Below are 13786 nucleotides of genomic sequence, written 5' to 3' on the forward strand. Positions count from 1 at the left end.
CGTACATCTTGGGGAGCGTAACCACCCTTGCGGCGGAGTCGTCGCACGGTGCCATTGATGCATTTCAGCCGACCGCGGCACCACCATCGCCCTACCATCGCCGCCCACGAGGGGGGGAGGCGGGAGGGGGAGGCATGCCCGGACGGCCACATCCGCCTTACCGGCCCTCTGTCCGCCATGTGGGAGGAGGAGGGGGGGCTTGGAGTGGGGTCATGTGGACGCTCAGGCAGACATGGCCTTGGACGAGCCGCGGGTGCAAGTTGCATTCAAAGACTCGATGATTTGTGGAATTTTGCAATTCACACTATGTATTGCATTTCGCTGCGTTCTTCATTGTTGCAAGAGCCAAGATATCTGTTGCTGAGAGTCGTTTGCTTTAGAGTATGCGACACCGCCGGAGGGGCTGTCTCAGTCCATTATCAGTTGTTTTGTGTGCGCCCCTCCCCCCCCCGGTGAAGGGGGGCATATGGTTTATGGAGCAGCCCCGCACCTTTCGGCACGGAGGATGGGAGTCGCCCACGCGACAGACAATGAGGGGGAAGCGTCCCTTCCCCGCACCCCACCGTGTAAGAATGAGGATGCAAGAGAGCTACAAAAGACAAGTACAAAGCACACAGAGATGGAAAGCTTCTTCTTCTTCTTCGCTAAGAAAAGAGAGTACAAAATGACTAAGTGCTAAAGCTAAAAAGTAGTACATATGTACATGCGGTCACTAAGTGTGAACTCGCTAGAAGCGTACTAGGCTGACACTATAAGTGTAGTCCAGTTGTAGAATCACTGGCAGACATCCTCCGTGTCGGTCACCTAACACGCCAGTGAGTAAATGCCGTAAGCGGCCAAGACCCATAGTGGATGCCAGCTCAAGATGTAGAGCTCGACATCTCAACACTCCCCCTCGAGCTCTAGATGTCGCAGAGTCCAAGCATAGTTCGGAAACATTAACCTAACGCGTCAGTGAGTAAATTTCGTAAGCGGCCAAGACCCGTAGTGGATGCGAGCTCAAGATGTAGAGCTCGACATCTCAACACTCCCCCTCAAGCTCTGCATGTCGCAGAGTCCAAGCATAGTCCGGAAACGTCGAAGCTTCTCAGCTCCGAGGGCCTTGGTAAAGATATCCGCTATCTTCTCCTGTGTGCTGACGTAGACCAAGTCACTGTCGCCCACCAACACTCGCTCTCAAACGTAGTGGTAATGGACCTCTATGTGCTTGGTCCTGGCATGGAACACTGGGTTCCTAGCCAACTGCATGTTGCTAAGGTTGTCACAATGGATGACAATCTGCTAGTCCACCTGCACTCCCAAGTCCTCAAGTAATGTGCATAGTGTAAAGAATGAGGATGCAAAAGAGCTACACAAGACAAGCACACACCACACAGAGATGGAAAGCTTTTTCTTCTTCTCCTCACAGAAAAGAGAGTACAAAATGACTAAGTGCTAAAACTGAAAAGTAGCACATATGTACATGCGGTCACTAAGTGTGAACTCGCTAGAAGCGTGCTAGGCTGGCACTATAAGTGTAGTCCATCTGTAGAATCACTGGCAGAGATCCTCTGTGTCGGTCACCTAACGCGCCAGCGAGTAAATTCCGTAAGCGGCCAAGACCCCCGTAGTGGATGCTAGCTCAAGATGTAGAGCTCGACATCTCAACACTCCCCCTCGAGCTTTGCATGTCGCATAGTCCAAGCATAGTCCAGAAACGTCGAAGCTTCTCAGCTCCGAGGTCCTTGGTAAAGATATCCGCTATCTGCTCCTCTGTGCTGACGTACACCAAGTCGATGTTGCCCGCCAACACTCGCTCTCAAACGTAGTGGTAATGGACCTCTATGTGCTTGGTCCAGGCATGGAACACTGGGTTCCTAGCCAACTGTATGCTTCTGAGGTTGTCACAATGGATGACAATTTGCTGGTCCACCTGCACTCCCAAGTCCTCAAGTAATGTGCGTAGCCAAGCTACCTCGCACGCCGCAACTGCTACACCTCTGTAATCGGCCTCTATGCTCAATAAAGCAATCGTAGGCTGCTTTTTGCTGCTCTAAGTAACAGCAACACTCCCAAAAGAGAACATGAAGCCACTCGTAGATCTCCTATCAACAATGCTACCTGCCCAATCTGCATCTGTATACCCATATAATGCTAATGGCACATCTGTTGCATAGAACAATGCATAGTCAAGAGTCCCTTGCACATACCAAAGTGTGCGTCGTACTCCATCCAAATGTGGCTTCCTCGGAAGATGCATGAACTGACTCTCCAAGCCTACTGTGTAGCTCAAGTCTGGCCTCGTGATAGTCAAGTAGATTAGACTACCCACAATCTTCCTGTACATCTTGACATCCTCAACAACATCACCCTTCTCTGCACTCAACTTTGCATTCACATCCAAGGGAATAGAAATTGGCTTACAACCAGCCATACCATACTTTGACAACATGTCCAAAGCATATTGTCTCGACAACCATACACCCTTTGGAGTCCTGATCACCTCAATGCCAAGAAAGTAGCGTAACTCGCCCAAATCTTTCATTTCAAACTCCTGTTTGAGAAGACCCTTCACATGGTCAATCTCCATAGCATTGTCACCCACAATAATAAGGTCATCTACATATATGGTAATGACCACAATCCCCACATCACTCTCACGTACATAGAGTGAATGATCAGCATGAAAACCAATACTGACAAGATACTTGGCAATCATGTCATAACATGCTCTAGAGCCCTGCTTCAAACCATACAAAACTTTGAGAAGTCTGCATACATAATCTGGGTAACCTGGATCGACATAACCAGGTGGCTGATCCATATACACTTCCTCTTTCAACTCACCATTCAAGAAGGCATTCTTTACATCCATTTGATGCATAATCCATTGTCTAGATGCAGCCACTACTATGACAGCTCTCACAGTCGTCATCTTTGCCACTAGAGCAAAGGTCCCCTCATAGTCTATGCCACACGTCTGTGCATAACCCTTTGCGACCAGCCTTGACTTGTGACGCTCAATGTTACCATCAGCCTTATGCTTGGTTTTATACACCCATTTACATCCAATAGCTTTCTTGCCACTTGGTAATGGCACCAACTCCCATGTGTCGTTTGCTTCCAATGCAACCATCTCTTCATTCATTGCATCATCCCAATGCACATTTCCAACTGCATCCTCAAAACATGTTAGCTCCACATCCTGTATCACCTTAGCCATGTAGGATTGGTGATGCGCTAGATACCCATCATAAGTCAATTTCAAAACTGGATTTCTGACTCTGTTAGATGTGTGCGGTCCTGGGTCACTCCTTTTCCCTCTAGCATCTTCTTGTACTTTCGTTACACCAGGTGTCCTGAGAGCCGGAATTCCAAATTCCTCATCAAGACCTTGTTCAGAACCATCTGAATCCATGCCTACATGGGAAAACCCTGATGATGCATCAGCCATAAAGGGAGATTCATCAACCTTTTCCTTTGCTTTTCGTGATACGTTCCCTATACCTGCTGGTGGAGTAACCTGCGTACGTAGTCTACCATTCCATGGCTTCTCAACGGAGCCATGACAAGACGACTCTTGTGGTCCACTCAAAACCTATGACTGTGGCCTCACATTTTGTACAACCACATCATCTTTTACATCAGCCCCAATAGTGCCATGTGCATTATTGTACCAGCTGCTCATCTCATCAAAGACTACATCTCTGCTCACTTGTAATTCTCGTGTAGCAGGATTGTAGCACCTATACCCCTTTTGTTCAAGGGAATATCCCACAAGAATACATTTCTCTGCTTTAGGATCCAATTTTCTACGCAACTCATCTGGTACATGCACGTAAGCTATGCAACCAAACACTTTCAAGTGTGCCAAATCAGGCTTTGTACCTGTAAACTTTTCCTCAGGTGTTACATCATGCACGGCAGTTGTAGGTGTCCTGTTCATAATGTACACAGCTGTATTTACAGCTTCAGCCCAGAAATGATGAGGCATGTTCTTCTCATTCATCAATGCACGTGCAACCTCTGCAATGTGACTGTTTTTTCTTTCTGCGACCACATTCTGCTGTGGAGTATATCTGCATGTAAACTTTCTACGTATACCATGCATTCGTAGAAAATCTGAAAAATCGTTGGAGAAGTACTCTCCCACTCCATCTGACCTCAATGTCTTGATTTGCATATCTGTCTCCTTCTCAATCATGACTTTGAAGTCCTGAAAGTGACCAAACACTTCACTTTTGTTACGCATGAAGTAGACCCATACTTTCCTTGTATGGTCATCAATGAAAGAGACATAATACCTGCAACCATGTATACTTGCAGTATCGGTTGGACCCCAAACATCTGTGTGCACCACCTCAAGTGGATCTTTACATACATTGAGCTCATGTGGAAATGAGCCCTTTGATTGTTTTCCAAACTGTCATGCTGCACACACTTTATGCATACTATCCACCTTGAATTTGGGCAAACCTTTTACAATCGGTTTTGATTGCATGCTGCGCAATCTCTGCTCATTGACATGGCCAATGCGTTTGTGCCAAATGTCAACATCAGCCACAACATCTATGCCCTGTGCAAATAATGCAGCTTTTACCTCAGGCATGTCTACATTCAGCGTAAACATTCTGCCCACACATTTTCCCTCTATGATCAGCTTACAGCCATTCTCGAAATCTTCTACATAACAGCCATTCGGATTGAAGCGAACCTGCAAACCCTGCTCAACCATTTGTCCAATAGAAACAATATTCTTTGTAATGTTTGGGACATGAAGTACATCTGCTAAGTACTTTGATTTCCCACTCTTCGTATTTAGAGGTATGTCCCCTACATGAGCAATGGGATGAGCTGCGTCATCTCCTGTCTGCACATAGCCTGACACATCTAGTTTGCGCATATCTCTAAACCACTCTCCATGAGATGTCATGTGATTAGAGGCACCTGAATCCACATAACAAACATCATCTTGGGTGGATTTCTCTGCAGTCATTGTATTCATTACATGTTGCATAACAAACATGCGCTCGTTTTTTCTTTCATGTGCATCTCTGCTAGTAGATGCATAGTTGCCTTGTTCTCTCTTTCCACTTGCTTTTCCCTTTGGACAGTCACGTGACATGTGACCTCTTTCACCACAAGTCCAACATTCTTTGCTATCTGCAGTATGTTTCTACCTGCTTGACCCTGCACCACGACCTCTTTGACTCCCCTTGCCTTGAGACCGGTTTCCTCTGCCACCTGTATTGTTTTGATTTGATTGACCTTGTCGAAATTGGCCTTTGCAACCCCTTGGGCCTCGACCACGACCTCTACCTCTACCTCTGTTGGAGTTAGAATAGAAGGCCTATTCAGAATTATTTCTGCCATGAGAGAAGATGTGTCAAGGTTCTTCTCCTCAAGAATAAGCATAGAAATCAAATCTTGGAACACGAGGATGTCGTCTCTTGTATTCATGGAAGACCTGAAATGTACATACTCATCTCCTAGACCATCCAAGCATGCACGGACAATGTCATCGTCTTCCACTAAGACTTTAATAGATCCAAGAGCCTCAATGATACTCTTGATCTTCAAGTAATAATCATTGATGGAGAGGTTGTTCCTCTTAACCTGATTCAGCTCCGACTTTAGTTGAAGCTTCTTGGCCTTGGTGTTCACCTCGAACACTCTTCCTAAGTTTTTTCATGCAATGGCGGAGGTTTCGGCATCCTGTAGATAGCCCATCATGCCATCTGTGATGCTCATAGAAAGCCAATACATCACTTTGCTCTGGCCTTGTTGCCAGTCCCTCAAAGTTTTTCTTTGTTTTGCTGTAGCATTTGCCTCGGGAATCTCTGGTTCCTTTTCATTGTCTCCTTCTACATAGTCCCAATAACCTTTTCCTTTTAGGAAATTTGTTATTCTGAACTTCCATGCAGGGTAGTTATTTTTCTCAAGCTTCTCAATAACAATTTGACTGAAACCCTCAGACATCTTGAAGCACTAAGACAAAATAGCTGCAATCTGCAAAAACCTGCAAATTTGTTGAACCTGCTATCGTGGTACCTGTAACGCTTTCTACACTCAACGAGTGTCCACAATCAGGCGTACATACAACCACTGTACTTGTATAGTAAATCTCTGTGTACATCACTTTGGAGACCTGTTTAGAAACCTGTACAAAAAACCTGTTCGGCATCTGGTCGTGGATTGCGAACGAAGGGATTGTGCTGCTCTTGCTCTCTTAGCCTCCCTTGCCTGCACCAGGCTCTGATACCATGTAAAGAATGAGGATGCAAGAGAGCTACACAAGACAAGCACACACCACATAGAGATGGAGAGCTTCTTCTTCTTCTCCTCACAGAAAAGAGAGTACAAAATGACTAAGTGCTAAAACTGAAAAGTAGCACATATGTACATGTGGTCACTAAGTGTGAACTTGCTAGAAGCGTACTAGGCTGGCACTATAAGTGTAGTCCAGCTGTAGAATCACTGAAAGAGTTCCTCCGTGTCGGTCACTTAATGCGCCATTGAGTAAATGCCATAAGCGGCCAAGACCCGTAGCGGATGCCAGCTCAAGATGTAGAGCTCGACATCTCAACACATAGCCAAGCTACCTCGCATGCCGCAACTGCTACACCTCTGTACTCAGCCTCTATGCTCGATAAAGCAACCGTAGGCTGCTTTTTGTTGCTCCAAGTAACAGCAGCACTCCCAAAAGAGAACATGAAGCCACTCGTAGATCTCCTATCAACAATGCTACCTGCCCAATCTGCATCTATACACCCATTCAATGCTAATGGCACATGTGCTGCATAGAACAATGTGTAGTTAAGAGTCCCTTGCACATACCAAAGTGTGCATCGTACTCCATCCAAATGTGGCTTCCTCAGAAGCTGCATGAACTGAATCTCCAAGCCTACTGTGTAGCTCAGGTCTGGCCTCGTGATAGTTAAGTAGATTAGCTACCCACAATCTTCCTGTACATCTTGACATCCTCAACAACATCACCCTTCTCTGCACTCAGCTTTGCATTCACATCCAAGGGAGTAGAAATTGGCTTACAATCAGCCATACCATACTTTGACAACATGTCCAAAGCATATTGTCTCTGTGACAACCATATACCCTCTCGAGTCCTGATCACCGCAATGCCAAGAAAGTAGCGCAACTCGCCCAAATCTTTCATTTCAAACTCCTGTTTGAGAAGACCCTTCACATGGTCAATCTCCATAGCATTGTCACCCACAATAATAAGGTCATCTACATATATGGTATTGACCACAATCCCCATATCACTCTCATGTACATAGAGTGAATGATCAACATGAGCTCTCCTAAAACCAATACTGACAAGATACTTGGCAATCATGTCATACCATGCTCTAGAGCCCTGCTTCAAACCATACAAAGCTTTGAGAAGCTTGCATACATAATCTGGGTAACCTGGATCGACATAACTAGGTGGCTGATCCATATACACTTCCTCTTGCAGCTCACCATTCAAGAAGGCATTCTTTACATCAATTTGATGCATAATCCCTCCTCTAGATGCAGCCACTGCTATGACAGCTCTCATAGTCGTCCTCTTTGCCATTGGAGCGAAGGTCTCCTTATAGTCTATGTCATACGTCTGTGCATAAACCTTTGCAACCAGCCTTGCCCTGTGACGCTCAATGTTACCATCAACCTTGTGCTTGGTTTTATACACCCATTTACAGCCAATAGATTTCTTGCCACTTGGCAATGGCACCAAATCCCATGTGTCGTTTGCTTCCAATGTAGCCATCTCTTCATTCATTGCATCATCCCAATTCACATTTCCAACTTCATCCTCAAAACATGTGGGCTCCACATCCTGTATCACCTTAGCCATGTAGGCTTGGTGATGCGCTAGATCATAAGTCAATTTCTGAAGTGGATTTTTGACTCTGTTAGATGTGCGTGGTCCTGGGTCACTCCTTTGCCCTCTAGCATCTTATTGTACTTTCCTTACACCAGGTGTCCTGACAGCCGGAATTCCAAATTCCTCATCAAGACTTTGTTCAGAACCATCTCAATCCATGTCTATATGTGAAAAACTTGATGATGCATCAGCCATAAAGGGAGGTTCATCAACCTTTTCCTTTACTTTTTATGATACATTCCCTGTACCTGCTGGTGGAGTAACCTGCATACATATTCTACCATTACATGGCTTCTCAGCAGAGCCACGAGAAGAGGACTCTTGTGGTCCACTCAAAACCTGTGATTGTGGCCTCACATTTTGTACAACCACATCATCTTTTACATCAGCCCCAATAGTGCCATGTGCATTACTGTACATTAGGAAAAATTTGAGCTCTCCATGGGCCTTGTAAAAATCCCTAATTTCAAGGGAGCATGTCTGGATCAAGGGAGACAAAGCCTAATGTTTTGTGGGTCCTTGAAAACCACTCTAGGGGGAGACTAGGTGATCTTGAAAGCACTACCAGATGTGGACTTCTTAAATGCATGTACAATAAACAATGCACACTAGAGAGAGAGAGAGAGGACAATAGGTGAATCCAAAATAAAGATTGACCATAAAAGCCTTAAATTTGTTCTTCATAGGCATGCGAAGGGATTTTCTAATGGGTTGTATTTGAAAAATTTCTTTTAAAATACTCCAAAATTTCAATCGGGTGTGTTGTGCAGTCATTACGCGTACGTCTTTAAAGCTCATCCATGCGGGCTCATACAGGCCCGCCTACTCCTACGCCCAACATGCTTCAGGACCAGGACTGAGGGGCGAGGGCACGCGCTTTACGGTTGGCCATTTCAAGACTGTCGCTATCAAAGCAGGCCAGGCATGCAATGTGGCATCCATTCACTGGAGACCCTTAGCCAGTAGGCGGCGCCTTGAAGACCTGCTGCCCACACACGTCTGGCGCAGGTTAAATGTCAAGCAGTCCACTATGTGTGTACAGTGAGTGCAGCGTACAAGCTCATGGTTTTCTCCAATCGACCTACAACACGTATCCACATTCTGCCTTAAAATTAGACATCCAAATTCGAATTTCAATTTTATATGATTTTGAGCCTTTTTCTTTGAATAGCATTAAAGGTCATGTGGCTCCCCCACCTTCCTATCGAGTAAAATTGAACGTTCTTCCTTTTCCATTCCAAGTGGCTTTACTTCTGACAACCAAAACCAGGCTGGGGACAAATAAAACCATGCTATGTGGTGGTTTTGACTTGAGGGAAACCACTACAGGGAGGGGACAAGTCATGACACACCTACATTTCTCTAAGCACTAGGGGATATCCCAGCTCTCTCCTCACTGGCCAGTTTTTAATCACCCCTTAAGCAAAGAGGCCCATGTAGAGTTCAAATTTTTCCTAATGACCAGCTGCTCGTCTCATCAAAGACTACATATCTGCTCACTCGTGATTCTCCTGTAGTAGGATTGTAGCACCTGTACCCCTTTTGTTGAAGGGAATATCACACAAGAATACATTTCTCTGCTTTATGATTTAATTTCTTACGCAACTCATCTGGTACATGCAAGCTATGCAACCAAACACTTTCAAGTGTGCCAAATCAGGCTTTGTACCTGTAAACTTTTCCTCAGGTGTTACATCATGCACCGCATTTGTAGGTGTCCTGTTCATAAGGTACACAGTTGTATTTACAGCTTCAGCCCAAAAATGATGAGGCATGTTCTTCTCATTCATCAATGCACGTGCAACCTCTTCAATGTGCCTGTTTTTCCTTTTTGCGACCCCATTCTGCTGTGGAGTATATCTGCATGTAAACTGTTTGCGTATACCATGCATTCGTAGAAAATATGAAAAATCGTTGGAGAAGTACTCTCCCCCTCCATCTGACCTCAATGTCTTGATTTGCATATCTGTCTCCTTCTCAATCATGACTTTGAAGTCCTGAAAGTGACCAAACACTTCACTTTTGTTACGCATGAAGTAGACCCATACTTTCCTTGTATGAATGAACGAGACATAATACCTGCAACCATGTATGCTTGCAGTATCGGTTGGACCCCAAACATCTGTGTGCACTACTTCAAGTGGCTTTTTACATACATTGTGCTCATGTGGAAATGAGCCCTTTGACTGTTTTCCAAACTGACATGCTGCACACACTTTATGCATACTATCCACCTTGAATTTGGGCAAACCTTTTACAATCTATTTTAATTGCATGTTGCACAATCTCTGCTCATTGCCATGGCCAATGCGTTTGTGTCAAATGTCAACATCAGCCACAACACCTGTGCCCTGTGAAAATAATGCAGATTTTACCTCAGGCATGTCTACATTCAGTGTAAACAATCTACCCACACATTTTCCCTCTGTGATCAGCTTACAGCTATTCTGGAAATCTTCTACATAACAGCCATTCGGATTGAAGCGAACCTGCAAACACTGCTCAACCATTGGTCCAATAGAAACAAGATTCTTTGTAATGTTTGGGACATGAAGTACATCTGCTAAGTACTTTGATTTCCCACTCTTTGTATTTAGAGGTATGTCCCCTACATGAGCAATGGGGTGAGCTGTGTCATCTCCTGTCTGCACATAGCCTGACACATCTAGTTTGAGCATATCTCTAAACCACTCTCCATGAGACTTCATGTGATTAGAGGCACCCGAATCCACATACCAAACATCATCTTGGGTGGAATTCTCTGCAGTCATTGTATTCATTACATGCTGCATAACAAACATGCGCTCGCTTTTGTTGTCATCTGCATCTCTGCTAGTAGATGTATAGTTGCCCTGTTCTCTCTTTCCACTTGCTTTTCCCTTTGGACAGCCACGTGACATGTGACCTTTTTCATCACAAGTCCAACATTCTCTACTATCTGCAGTATGTTGTTGCTTGCTTTATCCTGCATCACGACCTCTTTGACTCCCCTTGCCTTGAGACTGGTTTCCCCTGTCACCTGTATTGTTTTGATTTGATTGACCTTCTTGAAATTGGCCCCTGCAACCACTTGGGCCTTGACCACGACCTCTACCTCTGATGGAGTTAGAATAGAAGGCCTGTTCAGAACTATTTCTGCCACGAGAACATTAGAAAATTTCGGAGCTCATTTGGAGGCCCTTGTAAGAAATTATATTTCTCTCTCTAGATTTTTTTTAAAAAATGCACTTGCATCTTGTGAGAAGAGCCTACGTTACGTAGAAAAATAGATTTATATTCCCAATCGTCCTTTAAAACGGTCACTTTTTTATTTAATACGAGCGTCTTTTTCAAGAGGCAGGTGCGGTGCATTCAATGCAGCTTACGTCATCACTGAAAGTTGAAAATTAACAAACTGTCAAATAGTTGATAGATTTTGAGAATTTTGACACCAGGAATGCGTCCGGAACGCCAAAATACCCTAAAAACGAATGTCTACTTGTCTCATTCCGACATCCGGAGAGGCAAAAAATGTCAAACCCCCCCCCAAAAAAGGGCTTTTTACTTAAGGCGCGCGAGGAGGCATTCTAAAATTCTAGAATGCTCCTCTGTGCGCCGTTAGCACAAATTTTTTTTTAGTGATTTTTGGACATTTATCTTTCAAGAAAGCCCCTTTTTAGAGGTTTTTTGACATTTTCCTCTCAAAAAGCTCCCTAAAAAGAGGAAAAAAGGGGCTTTTTACTAACGGCGCGCGAGGAGGCATTCCAAAATTTTGGAATGCTCCCTCGTGCGCCGTTAGTAAAATTTTTTTTTAGGGGCTTTTGACATTTTTTGCCTCTTTGGATGTCGGGGCGAGGCAATTGGACATTCATTTCTAGGATATTTGGGCGTTCCGAACGCATTGACAGTATCAAAAGTTTCAAAATCTTCCACGACTTGATAGTTTTGTAACTTTTTGAGTTCTAGAGATGACGTAAGCCGTATCAAATGCACCGCATCTACCTTCTGAAAAAGGTGCTCGCATTAAATGAAAGAGAGTGATCGTCTTGAAGGACCACTAGATTATTAAATGAGGAGAGGGACACCTTTTATATTTTTGTTAATATCAATGTATTTTTCTACGTAACATAGGCTCTTCTCTCATTGGAGGAGCTTATTTTCCTCTCTCTTCCAAAAGGCCCTCCAAAAGACCTCCGACATCTCCTAATGCAAGATGTGTCAAGACCAAGGTTCTTCTCCTCAAGAATAAGCATAGAAATCAAATCTTGGAACATGGGGATGTCGTCTCTTGTATTCATGGAAGACCTGAAATGTACATACGCATCTCCTAGACCATCCAAGCATGCACGGACAATGTCATCATCTTCCACTGAGACTTTAGTAGATCCAAGAGCCTCAATGATACTCTTGATCTTCAAGGCATAATCATTGATGGAGAGGTTATTCCTCTTAACCGGATTTAGCTCCGACTTTAGTTGAAGCTTCCTAGCCTTGGTGTTCACCTCGAACACTCTGCCTAAGTTTTTCCATGAAATGGTGGGGGTTTCAGCATCCTGTAGATAGCCCATCATGCCATCTGTGATGCTCATAGAAAGCCAATACATCACTTTGCTCTGGCCTTGTTGCAAGTCCCTCAAAGCTTTTCTTTGTTCTGTTGTAGCATTTTCGTCGGGAATCTCTGGTTCCTTTTCATTGTCTCCGTCTACATAGTCCCAATAACCTTTTCCTTTTAGGAAATTTGTTATTATGAACTTCCATGCAGGGTAGTTATTTTTCTCAAGCTTCTCAGTGACAATCTGACTGAAACCGTCAGACATCTTGAAGCACTAAGACAAAATTGCTACAATCTAGATGCAAAAACCTGCAAATTTGTTGAACCTGCTATCGTGGTACCTGTAACGCTTTCTACACTCAACGAGTGTCCACAATCAAACATACATACAACTACTGTACTTGTACAGTAAATCTCTGTGTACTGCACTTTGGATTGTGATTCTCTTGCTCTCTTAGCCTCTCTTGCCTGCACCAACAAGCTCTGATAGCATGTAAAGAATGAGGATGCAAGAGAGCTACTCAAGACAAGCACAAAGCACACAGAGATGGAAAGCTTCTTCTTCTTCTTCGCTAAGAAAAGAGAGTACAAAATGACTAAGTGCTAAAGCTGAAAAGTAGCACATATGTACATGCGGTCACTAAGTGTGAACTCGCTGAAAGCGTACTAGGTTGGCACTATAAGTGTAGTCCAGCTGTAGAATCACTGGCAGAGATCCTCCATGGCCTCGCCCCACCTCCGGAGCCAAGAGACCGTGGGCGAGGCACGAGGTCAGGGCCGTCCATTGACCACGCGGGAGGGTGCAGGGGAGGGATGATTTCCCCTCACCTTCTGGTGCTGCGTGAGCGATCCCCCTCTTCCGTGCCGAAAGGCACGGGGCCGCTCGATAAACCTTATGCTCCCCCTTCTCGAGGGGGCACATAACAACCGATAATGGACTGAGCGGCCCCCTTCGGGGACGGCGCATACTCTAAAGCAAACAACTCTCAGCAACAACGGATATCTTAGCTCTTGCAATGATGAAGAACGCAAGAAATGCGATACGTAGTGTGATTTGCAAAATTCCGCGAATCATAGAGTCTTTAAACACAACTTGTGTCTGCGGCTCTTCCAAGGGCATGTTTGCCTGAGCATCCACAGTTTTTTATTAGTTTGCTATGTTTAGGGTTAGTGATTAGGGTTAGGATTAGCGGTCAGGGTTAGTGACTGTAGTTAGTGTGTGACCGTGGCTAGAGAAGGCCCGAACTCTGTGAGTGCGCACGCGCGAGCGGCCCAAGGGTAATGGGTGGCTGATTCATGACCCCAAAAACTCAAAAATCCAAAAGAGACCCGCGGCCCCAAAACCCCAAAAAAAATAAAAGAATTGTTAAAAAATCCAAAAACAA

At 44.7% G+C, this 13786-nt stretch overlaps 1 non-coding gene and 1 pseudogene across 1 annotated transcript; one reads left to right on the plus strand and one right to left on the minus strand.

The window, feature by feature from the left end:
- Window positions 1-216: 216 nt before the first annotated feature.
- Window positions 217-369, minus strand: LOC147429252 (5.8S ribosomal RNA). Its single transcript, XR_015185929.1, has one exon. It is a non-coding gene; the product is annotated as a 5.8S ribosomal RNA (ribosomal RNA).
- Window positions 370-13382: 13013 nt separating this feature from the next.
- LOC147429253 (5.8S ribosomal RNA) lies at window positions 13383-13537 on the plus strand (annotated as a pseudogene).
- Window positions 13538-13786: the final 249 nt, after the last annotated feature.

This window comes from Adiantum capillus-veneris, chromosome 22 (genome assembly GCF_014529385.1).
Source record: "Adiantum capillus-veneris isolate H3 chromosome 22, ASM1452938v2, whole genome shotgun sequence".
Classification (NCBI taxonomy): domain Eukaryota; kingdom Viridiplantae; phylum Streptophyta; class Polypodiopsida; order Polypodiales; family Pteridaceae; genus Adiantum; species Adiantum capillus-veneris.